Source organism: Callionymus lyra, chromosome 9 (genome assembly GCF_982586985.1).
Source record: "Callionymus lyra chromosome 9, fCalLyr1.hap1.1, whole genome shotgun sequence".
In the NCBI taxonomy this organism is placed as follows: Eukaryota; Metazoa; Chordata; class Actinopteri; order Syngnathiformes; family Callionymidae; genus Callionymus; species Callionymus lyra.
The window spans coordinates 477,004-491,371 of record NC_141826.1 but is presented as its reverse complement, the minus strand read 5'-3'; the positions used below and the strand labels follow the sequence as shown (position 1 = coordinate 491,371).

At 45.6% G+C, this 14,368-nt stretch overlaps 1 long non-coding RNA gene across 1 annotated transcript in view; it reads left to right on the top strand.

Annotated features, from left to right (window-relative positions):
* Positions 1-13,326, top strand: part of LOC148071393 (uncharacterized) — a 54,363-nt gene extending 41,037 nt beyond the window's left edge. Inside the window, exons 2-3 of the long non-coding RNA XR_015712807.1 lie at positions 13,035-13,141; positions 13,265-13,326. This is a non-coding gene — a long non-coding RNA (uncharacterized LOC148071393). The remainder of the gene's footprint in view (positions 1-13,034; positions 13,142-13,264) is intronic.
* Positions 13,327-14,368: the final 1,042 nt, after the last annotated feature.

The following is a 14,368-nucleotide window of genomic DNA, read 5'->3' as shown; positions in this document are numbered from 1 at the left end:
GAGGATTGGCTTTACCCAATCTGAAACACTATTATTGGGCCACAAACATCCGTATTGTTGAGTACTGGATCAATTTTGAGGGGTCTCACAATCCCCCGTCTTGGATAGCTATGGAAGCTGCATCTTCCAAACCAGTTTCACTGTCTGCCCTGGCTCATTCTTCTGTTAACTGTCCCACTTATGCTCCTATTAAGAATGTTATAATCAAAAACAACTTAAAGATTTGGACTCAGTTTAAACGTCATTTCAATCTTCAGTCAATCCCCATCACTGCTCCCATAATTAGAAACCACATATTTGCCCCCTCATTAGTAGACGATGCATTCTTGACCTGGTCCAGATGTGGGATCAACACGTTTAAAGATCTATTCAAGGACAACACATTTGCGACCTTTGAAGAATTATCAGAATCACACTCTCTTCCTAAACAACACTTCTTCAGATATTTACAAATCCGTACTTTTGTCCAAAAAACATTTGATCAATTTCCAAATTTGCCTGAAAAAACTCCGTTGGATATATTTCTTTCACAAACTCCAGTGATGAAGAGCTTAATAACACATAACTATAATAGAATCCAAAATCTCACTTCAACATCTCTGGATGGGATTAAGGCTCTCTGGGAGGAGGAGATCGGGGAGATCATTTCTGTGGACCAATGGGAGTTCTGAAGCGTGTTCATACTTCAAGTATTTGTGCCAGACATGGACTGATCCAATGCAAGATTGTTCACCGGACTGAAACTGAAACTCTCTAAAATATACGACCACGTTGATGCAGTTTGTGAGAAGTGTCATAATGGAACGGCTAACCATCTACACATGTTTTGGTCATGTCCCTCTCTGGCCATCTTTTGGGAAAACATCTTTAGGACATTGTCAGAGGTCACTGAGACCAATATAGAACCTAACACTTTAACTGCTTTATTTGGTATTTCTGATCTACCCTTAACCAAGCTCCAAAAAGATGTAGTAGCCTTTGCAACATTACTGGCCCGACGCCTCATCTTGTTGAGATGGAAATCACCAGCACCTCCATCACACACATCGTGGCTGAAAGAAGTTCTCAGCAACTTAAAATTGGAAAAAATACGCCACACTTTAAGAGGGTCCAGCACCAAATTTAAAAGGATGTGGGGACCTTTTCTGGTATATGCAAGGACAATGCACTTGACTGTCACTTCATGAACATCTTCCCTTTTATTTCTTGTTTATTTTAAATGCTTGTTTAGATTGATAATGTTATTATCTATGTGGGGTGGGGTGTGTGTATGTGCGGACCAGGCATGTTTTGTTTTGTTTGTGTTTTTTTTATATGTATATATTTTTTAATTTTTTAATTTTTGTTTTTATTTTATTTTTATTTACTTTTTTTTATTTTTTATTTCTTTTGTTGTGCTGTCTTTTATTTATTTATTTTGTCTTAGTTCTTCTTACCTTTTCTGTTAATTATACAAGAATGTATCTTTTCATTTTTATTTTATTTTTATGAATATACTGTATATGTTTGAGTGCATGTGGATATATATGTATACTTTTATTTGTACAGCGGCAAAAATGTTATTTCCCTTCTTTCTTCTTTCATATTTTTATTTTCTTTTATTATTATCTATTTTCTATGTATCATTCCATTTAAGCTGTTGAGCTGTACTTATTGTTTTATGTAAAAAATCAATAAACAAATATCTTAAAAAAAAAAAAGAAAAGTAGTTTTCTGGTCAATTATCTTAGAAAACATCTATTGGGTTAAAAAGGCGTTTTTTTTTTTCATATCACAGGTTTTTTAATACATTTTGTGATTATAATATAGGTATTCAAGCGTGACAGGTCTCTTCTAGAGAGGGAGACGAACAGTTGGTGTAAAAATAAATAAAATAAAAATAATTAAGGAAAAAATAAAATAAATAAAAAATAAGAAAAAGATTTATCTGAACTACGGGTAAAATGGCAGTCTCGTGGAATAGGATCATGTGGTGCTGTATTTCGCTCTGTCAATTCATATGTAGAAAAAATTACTCCGTTAGGTCGAAAATTGTTGTGAAAAACTGGTATGAATGGGCTAAAAAGCAGAGAAAGGTTGGAAATCTGCCTGATTGGGGCATGCCAATGCCTGAAGAAGATATTCTTGGAGAAACAGTTAAAAGCATTGCTCTAGAACTTGAAGTCATTAGGAGGAGGACAACAAGCATGTTGTTTAGGGAAAAACGCAGACTGGCCCTTTTAGAAAAAACAAAAATTGTAAAGACAGATTTTCTATGCTGAGTGAAAGCTGCTAAAAAGGAAGTTGTTGATGAAAATAGTGTAACGGAAAAAACAGATATACCACCACCTTACCTAAAAGGTGGAAACCAAAAACTAGATCCACAACTGTCAGACAAAAATCCTTTTGTTATGCACAACTGTCTGCTGAGTTGCAAGAAATGGTAATAAAAGAGAAAGTAAGTACCCAGGCACCAGTGTTCAATGTTACAGGAGGGCAGCTGATGATGGATCAAGTTGGTAATGAAATAGACAAAACAAAAATGATACATGGTAAAAGAGATTATTGATAATGTAGCAATAATAATACACAGGCCAGAAATTCTCACAAGAGATCTGGTAGACACAGCAGAAAAGACATTTAGCAGATCAGTTGAAATAGCAATAAGACAAGGACATGATAAAGAAGATAAGGTTGTGAGTGCAGCCATGACAAGTGCACAAGAGACTATAGAGCAGCTGCGTAATCAGAAAAAATGAAAAGAACATTGAAAAAAAATTACAGTAGGGAGGAAGCAGCAGTGAGAATGAGGAACAGGACAAACATTGTAATTATAGACTTGACCCAGGCACGCCACTAAAACCCCCTAAACATGCAGAGAGAAAAGGTGAGAAAGGGACACTAAAAGGGAGATCAAATGGATTGGGAACAGGCCTTTATGGGCAGTTTCCACTAGTGGTGAAGAGTGGAAGGAAGAGGGATTATACTGATTACATCTCAGCAACCATAATAGTTGTGCAACGTCTGAAAGAAAGGCTTTCTCCTTTGGAAAGGGGAGCAGGTGCTTGGATTAGTGTTTATTGCAAGAATATGACAGGGATTGTTTTGGCTAGACAGATTGTCACAGCATGTGTGGGTGCTGATAAAGTGTAAAAAATCGAAGCAGAAGCAGGAACTGATGACGAGCCTCATCAGGCACCATTCTCATATGGATGGATGGCCATGAGGAAGGAGTTCCCTACAAAGGTGGATGTGAATTAACTGACGTCATGCATGTACAAAGATGGAGAAGCTGGAAATTAATATTTGACACTTTTAAAACGATCAAAACACGGAGTCCGTTCCGTCGCTCAATCAAGGAAAAGCCTGAATAAATAAAAACGTCTTAAGATGTTTCTTTAAGGAGTCAGCAGACTCCATCAAGCGCAAAGAGAGAGGAAGATTGTTCCAAAGCTTAGGAGGAACAGCCTGGAAGGATTTCTCTCCTCTGGTCCTGAACATTAAAGGCGCCGACGAGGACGGCTGCCTCTCCAGTAGCTCCGCAGCAATATCTATAACTTTCTGTTTTTATTAATTTTTTTACTATAATTTTTTAACTGGATACTTTTGAACATGAGAGAATCGTCTTGTTTACTCAGGAGAGGATCTACTGTCGCTGAAGTCAATGGCACGGGCTGGAGATCGCCACGGGATCCCGATCGAACTTCAGCGCCACTACCGAGGCTGTAGAGCAGGGAAGAGGCTAAAGGCTAAGCTAACGGACAATCGGAGACGTCACAGACCAACGATCCCAACGATCACGATGGGGAACGTCAATTCACTGACAAATAAGATCGACGAGCTGTCTGCCCTCAACAATCAGCGGATCTACAGAGAGAGCAGCTTGTTGATCTTCACAGAGACAGCAGCTCGACTTCAGAATCAACATCCTGACACGTTTATCATCATCTCTGGAGACTTTAATCATGCCAAACTGGACTCTACTCTGCCTACTTTCCATCAGGCTGTGGATTGTCCCACCAGGAATAACAGGACAATTGACCTTCTTTACTCCAACTTGAAGGACGCGTACAGAGCCAAACCTCTTCCTCCACTTGGAAGGTCCGATCATAACCTGGTCCACCTTCAGTCACAGTACATTCCTCTGGTGCAGAGACAGACTGTGACCACTAAGACAATCAGAAAGTGGACACCAGCTGTGGAGGAGGCCATCATAGACTGCTTTGAAACAACAGACTGGGATGTGCTGCTGAGGTCTCATGGTGAGGACATCGAGGGACAGACACACTGTCTAACGGATTATTTAAATTTCTGCTTGGACGTTGTCGCCCCTACTAAGACTGTCCGCTGTTACCCTAATAATAAACCGTGGGTAACAAAGGAGGTCAAGGATGTCCTTAACAGGAAGAAAGTAGCATTCAGGAGCAGGGACAGGGACGCCATGAGATCAGCTCAGCAGGAGGTGAAGCGATGCTTGAGGGAGGCAAAGGACACCTACAGGAGGAGGTTGGAGGAGAAGCTGAGCCGAGAAGAAATAAGAGAGGTCTGGGATGGTGTTAAAACCATCACTGGACACAAGACCAAGGCCTCTCTGACTGCAGTGGACACGGTGGAGGAGGCAAATGGACTAAACAACTTTTTCAACAGGTTTGAGCAGGTCACCTCAGGACCTGCCCCACCTACTTCTGGACTTTTCTTGTGCCTTCAACACTATCCAGCCCACTCTGCTGCAGGACAAATTGACACAGATGCATGTGGACCCTGGTCTGGTCTCCTGGATTACGGATTATTTTACTGATCGACCACAGTATGTCAGGCTGAAGGATATCAAGTCTGACACTGTGGTGTGCAGTACAGGAGCACCTCAGGGGACAGTACTGGCCCCTCTCCTCTTCACCATCTACACTTCAGACTTCTGCTACTACTCAGAGCTGAGTCTCGTCCAGAAGTATGCTGACGACACTGCCATTGTTGGATGCATCAGGGACAACAGCGAAGACGAGTATAGGAGTCTGATACGTGACTTTGTGGACTGGAGTGAGAGGAACCACTTGCAGCTGAACACTTCAAAGACCAAGGAGCTGGTCTTGGACTTCAGGAGGTCCAGGACAAAGCCACGTCCAGTGTCCATCAGAGGCGACGAGGTGGAGATAGTTGACAACTATAGGTACCTCGGCGTGTGGCTGGACAGTAAACTGGACTGGTCCTGCAACACAGACCATGTTTATAAGAAAGTTCAGAGTAGACTGTACTTTCTGAGGAGCCTTCGATCATTTAACATCTGCAGGAAGCTCCTCTGCATGTTCTACAAGTCTGTGGTGGCCAGTGTCCTGTTCTATGCTGTGTTATGTTGGGGTGGAAATGTGTCCAAGAGGAGTGTCAACAGGTTGGACAGGTTGATCAGAAGGGCTGGCTCTGGGGTTGGAATGAAGCTGGACTCACTGGTGACAGTTGCTGAGAGGAGATCACTGAACAAACTACTGTCCATCATGGACGATGACAGTCATCCTCTGAACACTGTCATCAGTGAGCAGAGAAGCAGAATGAGTGCACAAATGCTCCTTCCCAGGTGCAAAACAAATAGACTCAAGGACTCATTAATTCCTTGGGCTATTAAATTGTACAATTCTGAGTTCGGGGGCAGGAGTGAAGTGAAAGTATCTGGATGTTCTGTTCTATGTTAGTCTTTGTATCCTTTGTCTTTTTGTTTTTCTTTGATCTATGTTCTTTGTCTTTATCTTTAGACTTCGATTGTGTAATTGTGTTCTTTCTCTTTATTTCTCTTGTTCTTATTTTATTTTGATTGATTTTTGATTTTTTTATAAAAAATTGCTGTATGTATTGGCTATTGGAAAAAAAATATTTACCGAAGGAGACCTCCTGAGGGATCAATAAAGTTTTACCTTACCTTACCTTACCTTGAACCGTGTGCATGGAACCATCAGTAGATTCTGATCCACAGACCTCAGAGCCCGAGCTGGGGTGTAAGGCTGGATTTAAGGCAAATTTCTCGTCCGGGAGGTCGTCTCTTTCTGGCCAAATGGTCCTTTCAAGTTCCCTGTGCCACGATCCCCCGCAGAGAGACATCCTAATTTGTTTTCTTGTAATCTAATCATTCAAATGTTCTTGGGTGGGAGTTATCTCTCTTCCATCTTTTAGCCCCCCTTTCCCGGGTGTGTCTTGCTTTGTTCTTTGATCTACGATTAAGGTGTGATTAAGATGTTCTAAATTACCGGTGTCGTATCTCTAATTCTGATCCAAGCTTGCCTCGAACCAGTGTGAATCAGTCTGAGTGGAATGTTGATTGTGAATGTGTAGTGAAACGTTTCTGCTCTTAGATCATGCAAGTAATTTATACTTTATATTTTAAATTATCTTTTAGCATTAATTTAAGTATGGCGTATACGTAAAGTACAGGCATGTCCAAAGTCCGGTTTCAGGGGCAATAAAATTACAGAGTAAAGTTATAGTTATTAGTAAGTACCTGGACACTCTAAAAGTAATACCAAAATTGCTTCAGGAAATAATTCGCAGATAAGACGGCTAAAACAGTCGCAGGTTATGTGCCTCCACCGGAGGATGAGTGGCCAGAAATGATTGTCATGAGCAACTCATAAATAAGCTGAAGAAGAAATGCATAATGAAATGAAAACATGGTGGTGGAATCAGTTTTTAGAAGATATCTGTAAGTATTTGGTACAGACAAGGATGATTTGCATTAAATGCAACACATCAGCCATGAAAATTAGGACAAGGAAGTTTCCCAGTCCCACAATACCCTTGGGAAGAGATAGATTGATTTCACTGATATGGGTCTTGATAACGAAACAAAGGGATTGAGGTATATTCTTGAGGCAGTGGATGTTTTCAGCAAATGGATTGAGGTTGTCCCATGTAAACAGGAAACTACGGATGTGGTCTTCAACTGGATGGTGACGGAATTGATACCACGGTACGGTATGCCCATGCCCAGAATGGTTATGTCAGATAAAGGCACCCATTTCACTGCTGATAAATTGAAAAAAGTTGAAGAATACTTTGGTTTGCAGCATCATTTTGGAAGTGTTTATAGTACCTCTTCATAGGGTATTGTAGAAAGAGCCAACAGGTTTTGAGTTGGGTGGATACCATTCCAATTGTATTGTTGGGCATGCGATCTGGTGAGTCGGCCTGTCATGGCCTCTCACCTCATGAAGTGTTGACTGGACAGCGTATGCATACGTCTTAGTCTTGCAGCCTGGATGTTCGCACACATCTGGGAGATTTTGGATCAGCTGTTGGGGTTGCGCAACACCGCTCTCTCTCTCAGCGCGGAATGGACGATTCCCGTGGAAATCAAGAGAAAAAGACGCGGATGCAGAGCAGGTCGGATGAAACAAGAGAAGAAACGTAGGTTCCGTCCCTTTATTCCATCGATCATCATGGGAAATGTACGTTCGATCGTGAATAAAACGGACAAGCTTGCTGCGCTGACCCGGCATCAGAGAGATTTCCGGGAGAGCAGCCTTCTATGTTTCACGGAGACCTGGCTGACGGAGAAGATCCCAGACTCTGTTGTTTCGCTGGAGGGGTTCAAGATGGTTCGTGCGGATCGGGACATGGATGGAAAGAGGAGAGGAGGAGGAGTGGCGGTGTTTATTAATGAGAGATGGAGCGATCCCGCGCATGTCTCCATTAAAGAACAAGTGTGCACTAAGGACATAGAGTTTGTTGCGGTGGGCATCCGCCCGTATTACATCCCGAGGGAGTTCTCACATGTGATTGTGTTCACTATTTACATTCCTCCCTCTGCGGACGCAGCCGCAGCGAGCGAAAGGCTGAGCGCCTCAGTGTCGGACCTGCAGCTCAAACACCCGAACTCTCTCCTGCTCATTAACGGGGATTTTAACCATGCCTCACTCTCCTCCATTCTTCCCACCTTCACACAATACGTGAAGTGCCACACCCGGGAGGAAAAGACTCTGGACCTTTTGTATGCAAATGTAAAAGGTGCCTACACCTCCACCGCCCTACCCCCCCTCGGCCGCTCTGATCACAACCTGATACGTCTGCGACCTGAATACACTCCCATGGTGAGGAGACAGCCTGCACAGAAAATAACTGTTAAGATGTGGAATGATGAAGCCAAGGAGAGGCTGAGAGACTGCTTTGAGTCTACAGACTGGAGCGTGTTCTCTCATGGTGATGACATCGACACCTTCAATGACCATTCCACGGATTACATAAAGTTCTGTGAGGGCAACGTCACGCCGACCCGCAAGGTGCGGTGCTTTGCCAACACCAAGCCATGGGTGACCCCTCAACTTCAAGTTCTGCTGAACAAGAAGAAGAGGGTGTTTGCTTCAGGGAGCAGAGAGGAGCTTAAAGAGGTCCAGCGAGAGCTCAAGAAGGCGATCAGGATGGCCAAGGAGGAATACAAGAGGAAACTGGAGGAGCAACTGGCGCAGGGCAACACAAGGGATGTGTGGAAAGGCCTGAAGAACATCTCAGGTCATGGCCAGAGTGGAGCCAGAGCCACAGCAGGGGGAGACCAAAGATGGGCCACTGAACTTAACCAGTATTTCAACCGGTTTGATCAGGGCCCCCCTCCCCCCTCCATCTCTGCCCCCCACTCTTCACAAAGCTGTTTTTCCCCTGCTTCAGCCCCCTCCCCCCAACTGTTCTCACCTCCAAGCCACCTTTCTCCCCCCCAACACGCCCTACTTCAGCTGCCCAACCCCCCACAGCCACCTCTCTCTGTTACATCTGAACAGGTGAGGAGAGAATTAAGGCGACTGAAGATCAGGAAAGCTGCTGGACCAGATGAACTCAGCCCCAGACTGCTCAGGGACTGTGCTGATCAACTTTGTGAGTTGGTCACACACATCTTCAACCTGAGCCTCAAACTGGAGAAGGTCCCGGTCCAGTGGAAGACCTCCTGTGTGGTTCCGGTTCCCAAGGCGGTGCACGCGAAGGAACCAAGCCACTTCAGACCAGTCGCCCTGACCTCCCATCTGATGAAGACCTTGGAGAAGCTGGTACTCCGCGAGCTACACACGACGGTGAGCTCTGCGTTGGATCCGCTGCACTTCGCCTACAGGCCAAAGATGGGGGTGGATGACGCCGTCATCTACCTGCAGCACCGGGCACTGACTCATCTGGAAGCCGCCGGTAGCACTGTGAGAGTCATGTTTTTTGACTTCTCAAGTGCTTTCAACACCATCCAGCCGGCGCTGCTAAGGAAGAAGATGGAGGACGCAGGAGTTGGGACACAGCTGGCAGCATGGACGATGGACTACCTCACCAACAGGCCGCAGTATGTGAGGCTGCAGGACTGGGTGAGGTGACCATCTGCAGCACTGGGGTGCCTCAAGGGACAGTGCTGTCACCTTTCCTTTTTTCCCTCTACACGGCGGACTTTACCTAGGACTCCAGCAGCTGTCACCTCCAGAAGTTTTCTGACGACTCGGCCATTGTGGGCTGCGTGTCTGGGGGGGGCGAGCTGGAGTACAGGTCAGTCATCAAGGACTTTGTTGACTGGTGTGAGAGCAACTACCTTTGCTTAAACACCGGTAAGACAAGGGAGATGGTGATTGACTTCAGGAAAAAGTCCCCACCACATCAACCGGTGAGCATCCAGGGCTCGGACATTGAGCTAGTGGACAGCTTCAAATACCTGGGTGTTCACCTCAACAATAAACTGAACTGGTCCACAGACATCAACGCCGTGTACAAGAAGGGCCGAAGTCGCCTCCACCTCCTGGGGAGACTGAGGTCCTTCGGAGTGTGCAGACCACTTTTAAGGACCTTTTATGACTCCATGGTAGCCTCTGCTATCCACTACGCTGTGGTCTGCTGGGGAGCAGGCAGCACGGACCGGGACAGGAAGAGACTGAACAGGCTGGTCACGAGGGCCGGCTCTGTCCTGGGCCGCTCGCTGGACTCGGTGGAGGAGGTGGGAGAGAGGAGGACACTCTCCAGACTATCCTCCATCAGGGACAACACTCTCCACCCACTGCACCTGACCGTGGAGGAGCTGGCCAGCTCCTTCAGTGGCAGGCTCAGGCACCCCCAGTGTAGGACGGAGCATTATAGAAGGTCCTTCATCCCAACTGGTGTCAGGATATTTAACTCTCTACTTTAAATATCCTGATGCTAATCCGTAGTGTGTTTTTCCTCTTGTGTGTTTTATTTTATTTTTTACTTTACTTTTTTGTTTTTATTTTTATTTTATTTTATTCTATTGTATTTTGTTAATAGTGTTCAATTTCTAATTTTGTAAATAATTGTATATTTTTAAGATCTTTTTTATTTTATTTTGTATTATCTCTTTTATTTATTTTTTTTTCCTTGCACTTTATTTTTTTAAACTGCGCTGTTGTAAAAGTGTGTTTCCCCTCTGGGGATGAATAAAGCTTTTCTATTCTATTCTATTTTTCCAAGGAGATGGGTGAGTATATGAAACGACTAAAGTCAGCTGTGCAGTGTCTCTCTGAAGGAGTAGAGGAGGGATTGATTCCAGAACCATCTTCCACACCACCGCCGGTCGTGGACGTGGGCGAAAGGGTGCTGAGAAGGATCCACAGCAGGCTGTGGAGTAAACCTAGGTGGATGGGTCCATTTCTGGTAATCTTTACCTCTGATTATAGTGTTAAGGTGTTCGGCCTGACCAATGCTCCAGCGGTTTTTCAGAGACTCATTAATGAGGTTTTAAGGGATTTCCTGAATGACTTCGTTTATGTCTATCTTGATGACATTTTGATTTTTTCCAGTTCCCGTGAAGAACACCTCAGCCATGTCCGCCGAGTTCTCCAACGGCTTTTAGAGAACAGACTGTTTGTCAAGGCGGAGAAGTGTGAGTTTGGAGTTTCAACCGTGAGTTTTCTTTGTTTTATTTTAGGGCAGGGTCAACTGAGGCTAGATCCTATTAAGGTTAAGGCAGTTTCTCAGTGGCCGGTGCCTGTTAGCCGCAAGCAGTTGCAACAGTTCTTGGGATTTGCTAATTTCTATCGTAGGTTTATCCGGGGTTATAGCCAGGTTGCCGCTCCACTAACTCAGCTTACCTCCACTAAGAGTCCTTTCCTCTGGTCCGCCAAGGCAGAAGACTCCTTCAACCAGCTGCCCTCGCTGTTCTCCTCCGCACCCATCCTACGACACCCTGACCCAGCCCGTCAGTTCATCGTGGAGGTGGACGCCTCTGACACCGGCATAGGAGCGGTGCTTTCCCAGAGGTGCTCTAAGGACAACAAGGTGCATCCATGTGCTTTTTATTCCCGGAAACTGTCTCAAGCGGAGCGCAACTACGTTATTGGCAACCGGGAGCTCCTGGCGGTGGTGGCTGCACTTCAGGAGTGGAGGCGTTGGCTGGAGGGCTCAGAGGTACCTTTTCTGGTGATAACGGATCACAAGAACTTGCTTTATTTACAGGAGGCCAGGCGCCTGAACTCCCGCCAGGCCCGTTGGGCCCTGTTTCTGGGGCGGTTTGACTTTTCACTGACTTATCGCCCAGGAGGTAAGAACATTAAGCCTGACGCCTTGTCCCGACAGTTTGCTCCTCCCAAGGAGGGTCCTGCGGATGAGACCATCCTCCCTCAAAGGTGCTTTGTTAGGGCGGCCAGCTGGGATAACGAGAGGGTAGTTCTGGAGGCTCAGCAGAATCACCCAGGACCCAGCTCTGGACCGTCTGATCGACTCTTTGTTCCTCAGCCAGCTCGTGCCCAAGTGCTTCAGTGGGGGCACAACCCCAGGGTAGCATGCCACCCTGGCGTTTCAAGGACTCTTGCTTTTCTCAGACAGAGATTCTGGTGGCCGGAGATGGAACGCGACGTCAAGGAGTTTGTGGCTGCCTGTGCCATTTGTGCTTGTGGAAAGTCATCTCGTCGCCCCCCAGCTGGACTCCTTCAACCCTTACCTGTTCCGAGTCGCCCTTGGTCGCACATCTCAGTGGACTTCATCACTGGTCTTCCTCCCTCTATGGGTATGACGGTAATCCTCACTGTGGTAGACCGTTTTTCCAAGATGGTGCACTTCATCCCTCTGTTCAAGTTGCCGTCCGCATTGGAGACAGCGGACCTTCTGGTTCAACACATTTTTAGAATTCATGGCATTCCAGTGGACATCGTCTCTGATCGTGGACCTCAGTTTTCCTCTCAGGTCTGGAGAGCATTCTGCAAGTCCCTGGGGGCTAAGTCTAGTCTTTCGTCAGGCTACCATCCGCAAAGCAATGGACAGACGGAGCAGGCTAACCAGGACTTGGAGTCAGCACTACGCTGTGTGTCGGCTCGTCACCCCGCCTCCTGGTGTCAGCATATCCCCTGGGTGGAGTATGCCCACAATTCCCTGACGTCATAAGCCACTGGGATGTCACCTTTCATGGCCGCCTATGGTTATCAACCACCTATCTTACCCTCTCAGAAGAGGGAAGCAGCGGTTCCCTCTGTCCGTGCCCACCTACGACGTTGTCGGTCTGTCTGGCACCATACCAGGGCTGCTTTTTCCCGCACCACCATCCGTAATCGACGTCTCACTGACAAGCACCGTGTGCCAGCCCCAGATTACTCACCTGGCCAGAAGTTCTGGCTTTCCACCCGGGACCTCCCCCTTCCAGTGGAATCTCGTAAGCTGGCCCCCAGGTTCGTAGGGCCTTTCGAGATTGAGAGGATCATCAGTCCCACGGCCATGCGCCTCAAGCTTCCCCCCTCGCTCAAGGTCCACCCTACATTCCACGTCTCACAACTGAAGCCTGTCACCTCTAGTCCTCTTAGTTCTCCAGCCGAGCCTCCACTCAACATCGACGATCATCCCGCTTATAGAGTTCACAAGATCCTGGAGGTTCGCCGCAGAGGTCGGGGCTATCAGTATCTAGTGGACTGGGAGGGTTACGGTCCAGAGGAATGCTCTTGGATATCCCGCTCCCTCATCCTTGACCTCTCCCTCCTCCGAGACTTCTACTGGGAGCACCCGGAGAGACGCTAGGCGCTACCTAGAGGGGGGGGGGTACTGTCATGCTTATGTTCTTTTGTTTTATTTTGAAGGTGGTTTTCCGTTTTTATGTGTCCTGTGTTTTGAGTTGACAGAAGCTGGCAGGTGCGCGGCTGGGGATGATTGAGTGGCGGGTTCTTCCCATTGATAAGGAGCGTCTCTACCCAGAAGAACTCGCCAGAGTATTGCGTTTCCAGACCAGGTTGGCTATCCCTTAGATCTCGCTCCTCGCCTTTAAATCAGAACTTTGATAATCCTTTGGATACTCCTGACGTTGTCAGCACTTTTATTTACTCACATGAGTCCTTTTGTCTTTTTGTTTTAGTTGCCGTTGAGACCCCGATCTCCAGCCGTGCCCTGCCTTCGTCCCGAGTGCCTGTTTTGTTTTTGTTCCTATTCATTCCTATTACGGATCGTTTTGGATTTATTAAAAAGACTTTCTTCTGAAATTTTCCTCCGTGGATATATTGACTCTTCCGCATCTGGGTCTCCTGCCCTGATCGGATCGTGACAGATGGTTAATTCTTGCATCCTGTTGACAAGAGGTACAGGATCAAATTGCTCTAGTAAGAGTAAAAAAAAGGGGAAACATGGTGGGAGCAGAGGGCCTATATAGGGGGGTGGACCCTTCCCCCCAGTTGGGCAGAGGGTAGATTACATTTATTCAGTTGAAGATGCGGAAGCCTCAAGGGATTAACCAATAGCAAAGCGAGGGAGGACCATGTACGTAATAGAAGGTGGGAGTGGATTTTGGATGCAACTATTTTTTACTAAAACTTTAGAGAGGGAGTTTGGAAAATAGTTATTGAAGTTGTTGGGGTCTGAGCCTGGTTATTAAGGATAGTTGTGATTGCAGCAGTCTTGAGTGAAAGTGGCACAATACCAGAGGAGAGAGAGGAGTAGATAATGGCAGTGATAAGAGTTAACAGGGATTGAAGACAGGCTTTAATACGATGGGTGGGAAGTGGGTCTAGGTGACAAGTAGAAGTTTTGAATTTACTGATTATTTTGTTTATTGTAAGAGCAAAAGGGGAGGTGGAATCTAGATAAAGGCTGAGAGTAGGGTGTTTGGGGATCAGGAGGGATAGAAAAACGGATAAGGTTAGTTGACTATTAATATTTTCAATTTTTGCATTAAAGAAAGGAATGAGGGTATTTCAGTGGTCAACAGAGTAGATATGTGGGGGAAGATAGTCCGCTGGGGGTGAAGGGAGTTTTTAATAAATGAAAAGAGAGTGTTAGATCACATTTACATTTATTTTTTTAACATTTACATTTTACTTTTTTTTTTTTGGAACTCCCGTGTTGTTCTCGGTGTTATCTTGACCTTTTTAAGTATATATTTTTTATTGAGTATAGTTTTGATTGTTTAAGCGCTTTATGACCCTGGTCTTGAAAAGCGCTCTATAAATGTAATTTACTTACTTAC